At 47.7% G+C, this 13,209-nt stretch overlaps 1 long non-coding RNA gene across 3 annotated transcripts; it reads right to left on the reverse strand.

Annotated features, from left to right (window-relative positions):
• Positions 1-3,208: 3,208 nt before the first annotated feature.
• On the reverse strand, positions 3,209-10,097 carry LOC122702080. 3 transcript variants are annotated; one of them, XR_006343175.1, is made up of 4 exons: positions 6,769-6,894; positions 6,576-6,634; positions 5,084-5,199; positions 3,209-3,237 (listed from the first exon to the last, which is right to left on the reverse strand). It is a non-coding gene; the product is annotated as an uncharacterized LOC122702080 (long non-coding RNA). The 3 variants fall into 3 exon arrangements; XR_006343176.1 differs by lacking the exons at positions 3,209-3,237; positions 6,769-6,894 and adding an exon at positions 9,863-10,097 and having other exon boundaries at positions 4,048-5,199; XR_006343174.1 differs by lacking the exon at positions 3,209-3,237 and having other exon boundaries at positions 4,048-5,199.
• Positions 10,098-13,209: the final 3,112 nt, after the last annotated feature.

Raw genomic sequence — 13,209 nt, forward strand, 5'->3', positions numbered from 1 at the left:
GTTAAAGATTCTGCATGCTGCAACAAAGATCAAAGATCCCACATATAGCAACTAAGACCCAGTGCAGCCAAATTTTAAAAATAGCCGGGAAGATCCCCTGGAGAAGGGAACGGCTACCACTCCAGTATTCTTGCCTGGAGAATTCCATGGAAAGTAAAACTGTTAGTCGCTCAGTTGTGTCCGACTCTGCAACCCTATGGACTGTAGCTGGCCAGGTTCCTCTGTCCATGGGATTCCCCAGGCAAGAATATTGGAGTGGGTTGCCATACCCTTCTCCAGGGGATCTTCCCAACAGGGATCAAACCCAGATCTCCTGCTATGCGGGCATATTGTTTACTGTCTGAGCCACCAGGGTAGCCCTGGAGAATTCCATCGACAGAGGCGCAGAAAGACACAACTGAGCGACCAACATTAATATAAATACACAAAAGGAAAAAACCCCACAAACCCTGAAAGGTGCTATGAAGAAAATAGGAGTCTGAGATGGGGGGGAGGGGATTAACAGAGGTCTTTAGGGAGGTGACATTTGAACTGAGCCCTCCTTGACTAGGAGAACCAGGATGGTCTGGAGGAAGAGTATTCTAGGCAGAGAACAGATCAAAGGGCAAAGGCCGCAAGGCACAGGGAGTTTGGCACGTTCACATATAGAAAGATCAGCTACAGCAGTGAGCCGGGAACAGTTGTGAGACATAAGGTCAGCCAGGGCTGGAGGAAGGAATTTATATTTGGCTTAAGTGCACGTTAGCCCCACCCACTGAGAAACACTGTCCAGTAGACACATCTCTCTTCAGTCTCCCCAGTCCCAAAATGAAGTCCATCCATAAGCAGGAGTCCAGGAGAGGAAGTGGAGGCACTGGAGGTGTTCCTCCAATAGGACTCCCTCTCACCTTGTGCAAGTGGAGCATGAAGTTTCCTCCTGACAACAGCCGCTGGGGTGGTTAACATCCTCGTTGCTGACAACTCTCACTCAGGAGTAAAGTGATTCCCACCAGAAATCTGTTGATTAGCACAGGGGTGGGTACCTTCCCTGGTGGCTCAGTGGTAAAGAATCCCCCTGCCAACGCGGGAGACAGGAGTTCGTGTCTGATTCGGGAAGACCCCACGTACAGGGGAGTAGCAAAGTCTGTATGCCACGACTACTGAGCACAGGCTCTGGAGTCCGGAAGTCACAAGTACTGAAGCCTGCATGCCTAGAGCCCGCGCTCTGCAACAAGAAAAGCCACTGCAATGAGAAGCCTGCACCCCACAACTAGAGAGTGGCCCTCGCGCACCACAACGAGAGAAAAACCCGAAAAGCATGGGGACCCAGCACAGCCAGAAATAAATAAATAAATAAAATTATAGCACAGGGGAATGGCTGGCCGCCAGGGTCTTTCTTGGGAATTTCTTTGCAAAAGATTTTTTAAAATTCCCTTAAAATCTGATCTTGACCTTCCAGGCACTGTTCTTCAAATTAGGCAGGGATAAAAAAAAAAAAAAAAAAATTAGGCAGGGATCCCTAGGGTCTTGTTAAGGTCCAGACTCTATAACTGCTCTGTCTCCTTTATCTGCCTGTGTCGTCTTCTTCTTCTTTTTTTTTTAATTTGTAAAATAGGAAGGATAACAAAATCTGCATTGGAAGGTCATCCTAAAGATAATCTACATTATCACCATCTTCATCCTCTCCTGGGTTTACTCCAGCCTGGAGCGGGGGCACAGATGATAAGAGAAAAAAGGTACAAGCTGCTATAAGGTGAGTGCAGAGAAGCAGAGAGCAAGACGGGCAGTCAGGCAAGAAAAGGAAATTTATTAGAGGGAAAAGAGGATAATGGGCTCTTAGGCAGAACCAGTGTTCTCCCTTTCTGATGGAGTCCTTTTTTTTTTTTTTTTTTTTTGATGATGGAGTCCTTCTTATACCCCACCAATGAAAAATTCTCTGAAGGAGTTGTCAGGCGCGTATAATCTCCTCGGTTCTGTCTCATCTCAACAAAAATTTGAAGCGACGGACATTAAAGCCTGTGGTGTGTCACAGCTCTTGGACAGACCATGTTACAGCTCTGTTACAGCTCAGTTTTATTTAGAAAATTGCAAGAAAATACATCCTCCAGGCATGAGGGAATGCTGACCCAAAGACTCGAAGAGAAGAGAGAGCCCCGGCCCTTTGGCTCCTCTTTTTATGTTTTTTCCACCCCCCCTGGGCCTGTCCTATGTAAACTGGGCTAACCAGGAGTGCTGTTTATTCTACCTGAGGTCCTCACTCCAGTCCTTGGACCTTCCTTTGACCTTCCTTTCTTCTATTTTCGCGGGCTCTTCCCTTCCTTGTCTTTTAGCCACCACCATTCAGGACTCCTATTTTCTATTTTAACTACCAAACAGAGATGGTCACGTAGCCAGAGGTCTGGAATCTGGTGGTCTCGCAACTTTGAGAAGACAGGCGCCAGTGAGATAACAGGATGCCATTTGGGGCGATTTGGTCAGTCTCACAGATCACTGTGCTTTATTCTTTGTTTGCGAGGTCAACATAATGAGCCATTTTATCGGTGAGACCCCATGCTGACCCTTAAGATATCTAGCATTCTCAGCCCCAGCCACTGCTCTGGGCTTCCTCTCATGGACTGAAAAAGAAATGCTGCCATTTCAGTCAACACAAAATGGTACCTGCCACTCTGTGCAGTGCTTAGTCGCTCAGTCATGTCCAGCTCTTTGCAACCCCATAGACTGTAGCCCACCAGGCTCCTCTGTCCGTGGGGATTCTCCAGGCAACAGAACAGGAGTGGACTGCCATGCCCTCCTCCAGGGGAATTTTCCCAACCCAGGGATCGAACCCAGGTCTCTCGAATTGCAGGCAGATTCTTTACCGTCAGAGCCACCAGGGAAGCCCAGCTGCCAGTCTAGTAAATAACAAATGCTGCCCACCATCAAGCCATCAGTGACAGCAGCTGACGGTTTCTGGTGAGCAGTGTCGGATTCGTGATCTCCCAAGATTTAACTGTGGGACCAGGGACCAGGCTTGATCACTCAAGAGCTTTTATACAGCAGAGTTTTATTAAGATATAAAAAGGGACAGAGAAAGCTTCTGACACAGACATCAGAAGGGGAACAGAGAGTGCCCCCCCACCCCCGCCCCAGCTAGTTTTAGCAAGCTGTTTTATGTCTGTCTCATCAGTTCGGTCGCTCAGTCATGTTCAACTCTTTGCGACCCCATGGACCACAGTACACCAGGCCTCCCTGTCCATCACCAGCTCCCGGAGTCTATGTCTGTTAGAAAGTTATGAGTCAGGTAAGAGATGCACCTCAAGGCTAACAGAGTTTCACCAGGCCCCTCTCCCACAATATGCAATTTTGAGATAGGATGGCACGAGGTATGACATCCCCCAGCCATAAACAATTTATATGAACACTGGTTTGTTGAGCTACTATCGGCCAAAAGCTGATCTTAGGTGGAACCATTTTGAAGAAAGGCAAATTCCAAAGCAAATACGTAATTTCATTAACATAGCTTAAGGAAAACATTTCCATAAGAAAAACACATTGGTCAGCTCAAGGTTTGAGAAAAGTTAAGTTCAGGAGGACCAGGTGTTGTAGCAACACAGAATTTTAATAGACACTTGCAGCCTATTTCCTCCGTTTGGAGACCCCTGGCCTTCCTGCCTGTTACCCTCTCACAGTTACCCCCTTCCTCCATCCCAGGGAGCCCCGAGGGAAATCAGGATGGAGAAAAACAGGATATTTGCCCTAGATAGTTAAGACGTATATCAAAGGAGTAATTTCAGTAAGCCCAGACTCTTGCTTCTTCCCATACAGAGAAAAACACTAAAATCATTAGTTTGAGATTCTGTTTTTGTAATTAGAAGTAATCTTTTGATGTTCCTCTGCATCTTTTTTTTTCCCCTTAGCAAAATCTCCTGTATATTCTGGCTGCTCCCTGACCTCTTTGGAACAGAACCTTAGAGCTATCTGAGAGGTTGTGTCTCTGGCTATATAGCTCTCAGTAATGTCCCCAAATGAAACATAATTCTCCACTTTCAGGTTTTCAGGATGAAGAAAAACAGGATATTGGCCCGAAATAGTTAAGATGTACATCAAAGGAGTAATTTCAGTAAGCCCAGACTCTTGCTTCTTCCCATACATAAACACTAAAATCATTAGTTTGAGATGTCTGTTTTTGTAATTAGAAGTAATCTTTTGATGTTTGACTACACTTTTTTTTTCCCCTCAGCAAAAACGCCTGTATATGCTGGCTCCTCCCTTACCTCTTTGGAACAGAGCCTCAGAGCTATCTGAGAGGCTACATAGAGCTATCTGTGGTTACATAGTTCTCGGTAATGTCCCCAAATGAAAAATAATTCTCAACTTTTAGGTTGTGCCTTTTTTTTTCCCAGCAGACACTCCAAACCTCCGTGGGAAGCCCCCAATAACCCCCGCTGCCATTGGCTGATCCTGACACAGAAGACCATCCCTGCCCTCCACCCTCACGCTCTAGCTTCTGCCTACTCCTTCGGAGGCAGGGGACAGATGGACTCCAGGCCACACACTTACAACTAGCCTCCTGTTCATATTTCTTGAAGCCAGGAATAGATGGGCTCTGGGTTAGACATTTACAGCCAGCCTCCTGTTTATAGTTCAGATAGAAATAACAACAGGAACAGTGTAAATAGCTGGACTTTGCCTTCTGGGAACACTTGAAGATCACAGTAATGGGGAATTAAGCCCTGCTTGGGTAAAAGATCAAGAAGTCACAAATTCCTCATCCTTGGGGTCAGGGAGAACTCAACTGCACATGCACAAAATGGTACCTGCCATTCTGCGTTACAGTTAGTCACTCAGTCCTGTCCAACTCTTTGCGACCCCATGGACTGTAGCCCACCCGGCTCCTCTGTCCATGGGGATTCTCAGGCAAGGATACTGGAGTGGTTTGCTCCAGTCCCACTCCAAAAGTCCCCGAAGCATGACTTTCTCTAAGCTCGTATGTCGGCATGTTACTCTGCTTTTCTAATAAACGCCTTACTTTGCTCTCTACTTTCTGTCTCCTTGTCAAAATTTTTTTCAAGGCAGATAAGAGCTAGACCCTGGTGGTCTAGTGGTTAGGATTCAGCACTCTCACCACCGAAACCCGCATTCGATCTCGGTCTCGCTTCCAGCTGTTGCTCACTGCTGTCTCTCCAAATTTGCTTTGTGGTCAGGACTTCCTCACACCAGGCCCGGTGATTCACTCCTTCGCTGAAATATCAATTGAGTAATTACTCCTGAAGAGCAATTGTTGAAGCAAAAATAAATTTCTCAAATTATGATCGTGGATCAAAGTTTTTACTTTATGTTTTTTTAGAGACAGAATCAGAAAAGAGAGGATATTGGTTCAAGGAACAATCTTAGAGTGTTACCAAACTCAAGTTCACGCGCCCAATAAACAGTGAAACCAAACAAGCCAAAACTTTGGCGTTTGGAGCAGAGAAATGTATATTGCTGGGCCATGCGAGGAGAGCGGGGTGGCTCATGCTCAGAAAACCCTGAACTCTCCAAACTCCGAAGGGGTTCAGCAAAGCATTTTTAAAGGGCAGGTGAGGGAGTGGGGAGTAACAGGGTGTGTGATCCGCTCATGCACTATTCTCTGATTGGTTGATTGGTGCTCATGCACTATTCTCTGATTGGTTGATTGGTGAGGTATCAAGTTTTAGGCGCTCGTAAGTCTGGGGCTCATCTGTATCAAGCAGTTAATTTCTTCCACTTGGTGGTGGTTTTAGCATCCATAAATCAGCTGAGGAAGTGTTATCTTGGGACTTCAGAGAGGAACAACAGCAGATGATATGGGGGAGGGTTCTGTCCCCAGATGGCCCCATAGAGTCCTACTCTGTGTGACATCAGGAAGGGGTTTATAGCAACACAAATGAGTGTCTACAGAAATTTTTGCCATGATGGGAAACTTTCACTTTGTCCAATACCATGGTACTAGTCACCTGTGGCTGTTACACGCTTGACATATGGTTAGTGCAGCTGAGGAACTGATTTTTTTAATTTTTATTGAATTAATATTTAAATAGTCACAGGTGGCTGGTGATTACAGTAAGGACAGTTCAGGGCTAGATTATTAGAGCTCAAGGTACAACTTTATCAATTGCCTCAGTGTGGAGGAGACAGGATTTTGGTCTGGAGAGATGAAAGGAGAGAAATGGGTCAGACTGCCTCAAATGTTTGGCCCAGAGCTATGGAGGGGTGGGGTCTAATGGATCTGGTGGGACCAGCGTGAGACGGCCGGTCATGTAAGAAGTAGGCAGCCAGTGTGGGCAGAGGGAGATGCTAGCAGTGTGAGTTTCCCACCATTCCCCTCAGGTCCTGACCAGAGGTGTGGAGAGCAGGAGAGAGGTCCCACAGCAGCAGCACCAAAGAGGGCTGGGCGTGCCCCTTAGGAAGTTCTCAAAACCTGGAGAGACCTCCAGAGACACTGAATTCAGGGTCTCTCCAACTCAACTCCGCATACCCCCAGCCTTGATTTTGCAAAGATTTATCCAGGGGGGTGGGGATGGCAAGGTGGGGGCTGTTTCCACTTTAGTTTAAAAAACAAAAAAAACAAAAAACAAACAAAAAAAACCCCTACTTACCACTTTTTTTTCTGATTACTAAATTGGCACGTGCTGGCCTTCTCTGATTCAGAGAAAACCTAAAGGTATAAATAGGAAAGTGAAAACCACCGGAAATCCCATCCCCCGCGCAGGCACCTGGCACCACGTGGGCGGTCCCCAAATGTATGTTTGTTTTTAAAGGTGTATCTCTGTTAACATCCTGTTGAATAACCTTTCTGACATTACTTTCCCACGAAAGTTATTAATTAAACAGGCACACACCCACACAAACAGCTAGAAGTTTCTGAGTCCCCACTGCAGGAGAGGCGTGATCTCACTGGATCCTCACAGCAGCCAGAGACCTGTGGGTGAGACATTTCCATGATGTACCCCGACTGCTAACCACTCTTGTCTGCCGTTTGTCTAGATTCTTCTACCCCTTTTACAGGTGAGAACACTGAGACCCAGAGAAGCAAGGGGCTCTGCACTCATCCTGCCTCAGTTTTGAACCTACCTTTGCCAATTCGGAGCTGTGTGACTGGGCCTCAGTTTCCTCCCATCGAAGATGGATAAAAGAAGTTCCCTGGCAGCCCGCAGTGGTGGGGTGAGGAGTGGATGTCTTGATGGGTGAAGGCCAGGCGACGCCCAGCTGCTCTTGTGATTAACCTGCCTAAGCTCCCTGACAGCGGTAGAACAGCGCCAGATCCTCCTTAAAATCCCACCCTTTCCCAGCTTTATTAAGAGCTGAGGACACGAGGCCAGGGGAGAACAGATGGGCTGGAGACCAGCTCCTTGGTTCTTGCTGCCCCCTAGTGGCCTATTCTTGCCCTGCGCCTGCGTCAGTGCCCCCGGAGGTGCCACACCCAGAAAACTAGACCTGGGGTGTCTCCACCCTCCCCACCTCACCTCTCTTTCATCCCTGCCTTTCTCCTCCATCTCCTCTAGCACCTGGTAAAGAGCTTGACTTCGGCTAGGAACTCAGGGTGCTCCAAGGATCAGCGGTGTGGCTCAGAGCCAGTCGTGGTGTCTATGCTTCCTTCCTCCTCTGTAAAATGGGAATAATAATAGTACTGACTTCATGGATGTTAGAGTTAAATGTATTCATACACGGAGGGCTTAACGAGCTGCCTGCACATAGTGCTTTCAGAATGTTCCCTAGCGTTATTGTTATACTGAATGGGTCTGTGGGTGTCATGGAGTGAAAGTGACAGTCACTCAGTCGTGTCTGACTCTTTGTGACCCCATGGACTATACAGTCCATGGAATTCTCCAGGCCAGAATACTGGGGGTGGGGGTGGGGGGTAGTCATTCCCTTCTCCAGGGAATTTTCCCAACTCAGAGATTGAATCCATGTCTTCTGTACTGCAAGCAGATTCTTTACCAGCTGAGCCACAAGAGAAGCCCAAGTGAGGGCATAAAATGTAATTAAAGGAAATAATAACATTCTAAATTTAATGGGCCGACTGGACCAATAGAAATCCGAGACAAAAATTGTCCTGAAGGAATGACCCCACCGACTGTATTTGTATGTGTCCACACCACTTCTATAAGCCATCCGCACGCAGAATCAGAGTTTGTACATTTGCACAGGTTTATATCATGCATTTCTCATCATATATTCACATATATTATACGACAGGTCTTTCCAGAGAAGGAGAGCAAAACAAGAGAGACCAAAATGCAGAGAGAGACAGAAACACAAAACGAACTTCTACTTTGAAAATTGACTCCAACCACAAAATGACTTCTGACTCAAGCTGTAGACTGATTCCTGACCCAGCTGTGGACCTATTCGTGATCCTGGCTGCACATCTACCTCAGCCACATGCTCACCCCTAGCCCTGGCCACAGAATAATTTTTGAACCCAGCCCAGAGACCAGTCTCTGACTCTGGCCACCCAGACCCCTCACTCCTATACACTGACGCCCCACCCTATCTGGGAATTGGCATTTTCTGATTTCAGCTGGTAAATTCAGCCTGAGTTGGTCAACATATCTGGTCTGTCTCTCCTTCCTCTCTTCCATGGAAGTGAGGAGAAAGCTCATAGTTCTCCTTTCTAATCAAACAGGACAGAGTTAAGAAAGGCCCCTTTGCCACCTTCTGTTCTGCTTTGGGTGTGATGTCTGGTGGTTTGGCAGCCATCTTGTGATCATGAGGGGACAACCATGGAGAAGAAAGATAGTGTTCTGAACGTGGCAGAGTGAGAGAGAAAAGGAGCCTGGATCCTTGATGATATCACCAAGTGATCAAATTGACCTCTGGATTCTGAAGTAAACCATAAACATGCTTGTGTTTGAACCATGAAGATTTTCTTTTGTAATCACAAAGCAGCTTTAAAGACTGTAGTCGGTAGAGTAACAGACCCCTGAAAATGTTCACATCCTAATCTCTGGGGACTGTGGACATGTTACACTGCAAGGGAGAATCAAAGTTGCAGATGGAATGACGATTGCTAATTAACTGACCTTGAGACGGGAGGTTATCCTGATTAATTGGATGGGCTGATAGAATCACAAGGGTCTATAAGTCAAAGAGGGTTGCAGGAGAGTTAGAGTCAGAGAGAGATTTGAAGATGCTACCCTGCCGGCTTTGAAGGTGGAAGAAGGAGCCGGGAGCTAAGGAAGGCAGGAAACCACTAGAGGTTAGAAAAGTCTAGGAGCGGACTCTCCTTTTGTGTCTCCAGAAGGCATACAGCCCTACTGACATCTTGATTTTCAGCTCAGTGAGACCAATTTCAGACCTCTGACCTCCAGCACTAAAAGATAACACATTTTTGTATTTCAGGCCACTCGATTTGTAGCATTGATTGCTGCAGCAGTAGGAAACGAATCCACAGACACTTAAGCATCTGGACACATCCCAGCCTTCTTTTCCTCAAGCCCTTCCTCCATCCTCCTTCCTCCCTCCCTCATTTTTGCCACCCAATCCCCGCTTCCAGAAGGTTCTGCTGTATCTCTGCCCACTCCTTGCCTCCATCAGCATCCCTCATCTTTTGCTAAAGTGGACGTGGGGCAGGGCTGAAGCTCAGAGACAGGCCACCGGGGTCCTTGCTGCTCTGAGGTCCCCTTGCTGAAATTCCTAATCATTTTATCTTTGGACCTGAGCTGTGTAAAGAAAGCCCCAAGGGACAGTACTGCATGTGCCAAGGCTTGGAGACTCCGCTCACACCTCCCGCCATCTGTCTGCTGCCCGGAGAGAAGGTCTTAGCCACCTACACCCCTCGGCCCTCTGGAAACCACTCGGCCTCGCCCTTCCTACCCACGTCCAGGATCCACTGGAGAAAGCTGGGCGCAGGCATAAGGGAAGGTGGAGGCCAGTTGCTCACCTCGTGGGATCTTGGTGAAGAGTGTGACGGTGACCATCCCCTTCACCCCCGACTGGGTGTGTCGATCAGGTGGCCTGAGGTCTCAGCTTGGCCGAAACAAGCCTCTTGCTCCTTCCCCATCCAGGTACCCAGAGTCACCATCTTGAATTCTTAGTACTTTTTGAACAAGAAGGTCTGCATTTTCCTTTTGCCCCAAGCCCCTCAAATTTTGTAGCCTTTCCTGACATGGAGTCATTCTTTCTCTCTAAGGCTCCCCCTACTCCCTCTGGTCCCCCAGACCCCATCACTCCCCTACTTTTTCACTTTCATCCCTGAGCAGACTTCTTCTATCAACACATTCTGGTTCCTTCCATCTGCAGACGACTAAAGTTTCCCTCCACCGACCTCTGACTTCTCCCTCCCTCTCTCTTTCTCTTTCCTTCCCTCTCAGCCACAGTTCTCGAAAACTGTCTTCTGTCTCCTGTCTTCACTTCCTCCTAGCACACCCCCTCCTCCACCCTCCTCTCTGTGCGGGAGCCGCCTGCACTTCTGCCAGGAGCTTGCTTTCATGGACACGGGATGCCAGGCCCAGGCCTGTTTCAATCCCTAGCTTCCTGTGGTACCAGCTTCCCTCCTGTTCTTGGAGCTGCACCCTTCTGGGTATTGTTGCTACAGGCTGTTTGCTTCTGGTCAGGCTCCCTTCCCAGCTCTTCTCTGCCCTCCCTGAAATGTTGGGGGTTCTTTACACACACACACACACACACACACACACACACACACACACACACACACCCATGGGGAATCTTATCTGTGTCCATACAGATTATAGCCAATCACAGCCTTCCCTAAATCCAGACAAGTTTCATGAGATAGGGACTGTGTTTTCCAGCACCCAGCACAGTACCTGGCACACAGACTGTGTTCAATAAACATTTGTTCAATGAATGAATGAAAGGTGTCTTCTAAATATGCCTCCTGAGCTCCAGACCCATATAGCCAATTGCTGGTGGGTGTATCTCAATTTCCGCATCTCCCTCCTAGATATGTCTCCTTTGGTGCACAGCACCATCTAATGTGACATCTGTTGTGATATACTGCGCGTGCGTGCTCAGCCGCTTCAGTCGTGTCCGATTCTCTGCGACCCCATGGACTGTAGCCCGCCAGGCTCCTCTGTCCATGGGATTCTCCAGGCAAGAGTACTGGAGTGAGCTGCCATTTCCTCCTCCAGATGACATACTGTATGTAATAGTAAGTCCTTGATTTCTCATCAAGTCTCTCATGTCCTCCATTAGAAAGTAGACTTCACAGGGACAGAGATTTGGGGTTGGTTGGTTCACAGCTCTACCCCAGGGTCTTAGAACAGAGCGTGGTACATAGTAGGTTCTCAAGAAACACTTTCTGAGCAAGTGAATGATCTCTCCATGGATGCGTCCATATCTCAGACTCAGTGTATCCCCAGCTGTATTCTTCGTCATCCTCCCCACACCTCCTCCTTCCGGGTCCCAGTCTCAACTGCCAAATCTAAAGAGTGATCATCACTCCAGGCACTACTTCCTCCGCCCTCCCTGCCAAGATTTAGGTGCTGGCAGCCTATGCCGAGCACCTCACCTCTCCAACATCTCTATTTGGCCAAGTCAGCCTCCGCATTTTTATCACCCGGAATTATGCAAAGAGCATCTTCTCAAGCACTCTCCCCACATGACCTGGGCTATTTTTCTGTGTCCTTTTCCTGTTCACAAGTGCCTCCTGGCTTCCATTAGCCAGAATTGTGGGACACATACCCCAGGGGTAACCCAAGTAGAGGACACAAACCCCTGGGGTCCCTAAGATGATTTTAAGTGGCACATGGGTGTGGAATAAAAGGACAGCAAACTGAGAAAGTGATTCCTTTTTCAGTTCTCTTTCTCTTGGTCCAACCAGCCCTCTATAGGCTATAGTCTCCTGCCAGAATTTCGGAGCTCATTTTCGGTATCATCAACCTTGTTTTTATTGTTCATTTCTATTATGCTAAGGAAGGCAGGCTCTCCATTTGTGATCATGGCAGTGTTTCTTGCAAAAATAAAGTTCTTGGGACTTTCCTGGTGGCCCAGTGGCTAAAACTCCATGACCCTAAGGCAGGAGGCCTGAGTTTGATCCCTGATCACAGAACTAGACCCCACATGCTGAAACTAAGATGAATAAATAAATATTAAAAAAAAAAAAAAGTTCTTTAAATAAAAAAAGTAAATCAGTATGAAGAAAAAGTTTAAGTAAAAAGCGGTGGAGAGGGATTTCCCTGGCAATCCAGTGGTTAAGACTTCCCCTCCCAGGCAGGGGGTGCGGGTTTGATCCCTGGTCAGGATCCCACATGCCTCCTGGCCAAAAGACCAAAACATAAAACAGCAGCACTACTGTAACAAATTCAGTAAAAACTTTAAAAGTGGTCCACATTAAAAAAAAAAAAAGTGATGGAGAAACATGTAAGTCTGGGAGAAATAAGCTGTGGCAGTGTGGATGAGGAGCAAAAGTTTGGAAGAGGCAGGTCTACACTGACATTGACATTGAAGTCGCTCAGTTGTGTCCGGCTCTTTGCGACCCCATGGACTGTAGCCCGCCAGGCTCCTCTGTCCATGGGATTCTCCAGGCAAGAATACTGGAGTGGGTTGCCATGCCCTTCTCCAGGGGATCTTCCCACCCTGGGGATCAAACCCAGGTCTCCTGCATTGCAGGCAGATTCTTTACTTTCTGAGCCACCAGGGAAGCCCCCCTTCAGCCCATAATACTCCCCAGATACATGACCTGGTCTGATATTGTGACTTATAAGAAGAAATACGCGCTTGGTCTTCCTCCCTGTTCCTGGAACAGAGCTCCTAAAACCCTCAGAATTTCCTAAGTGAAAAGAGCATTCAGTGTCTTTTGTTATGTTAATGAGGTGACCTTTGGGAAGCCCCTAAGTCACCTGCTGGTGGACGCTGGTTGCCAGGGGAACCAACCCAGAGATTAGAGGGGAACTGCCAACCCCTCCCTTCATCTCCTGGGGAGGGAGGGGGGCTGGAGACCGCATTCAACCAGCAAAGGCCAATAATATAACCAGTCAAGCCGCTACAGAAACGCAAGGGAACAGGATTCGAGGGTTTCCGGTTTGGTGAGTATCTGGGGGTGCTGGGAGCTGAGCCAGCTCTGGAGATGACCTGGAAGCTCTGTGCCCTGGCCCCATAGCTTGCCCTATGCATCTCTTCTCTCTGGCTGTTTCTGAGTTAAATCTTTTCCAAGTGAATGGCAATCTAGTAAATAAAATGTTATCTCTCAGCCACGTGAGCTGCACTAGCAAATTAATCAAACCTGACTAGGGAGTCGTCAGAAGAAGACAGGGGAAGTCTGGACTTGCA

This window comes from Cervus elaphus, chromosome 10, assembly GCF_910594005.1.
Source record: "Cervus elaphus chromosome 10, mCerEla1.1, whole genome shotgun sequence".
Lineage (NCBI taxonomy): Eukaryota > Metazoa > Chordata > Mammalia > Artiodactyla > Cervidae > Cervus > Cervus elaphus.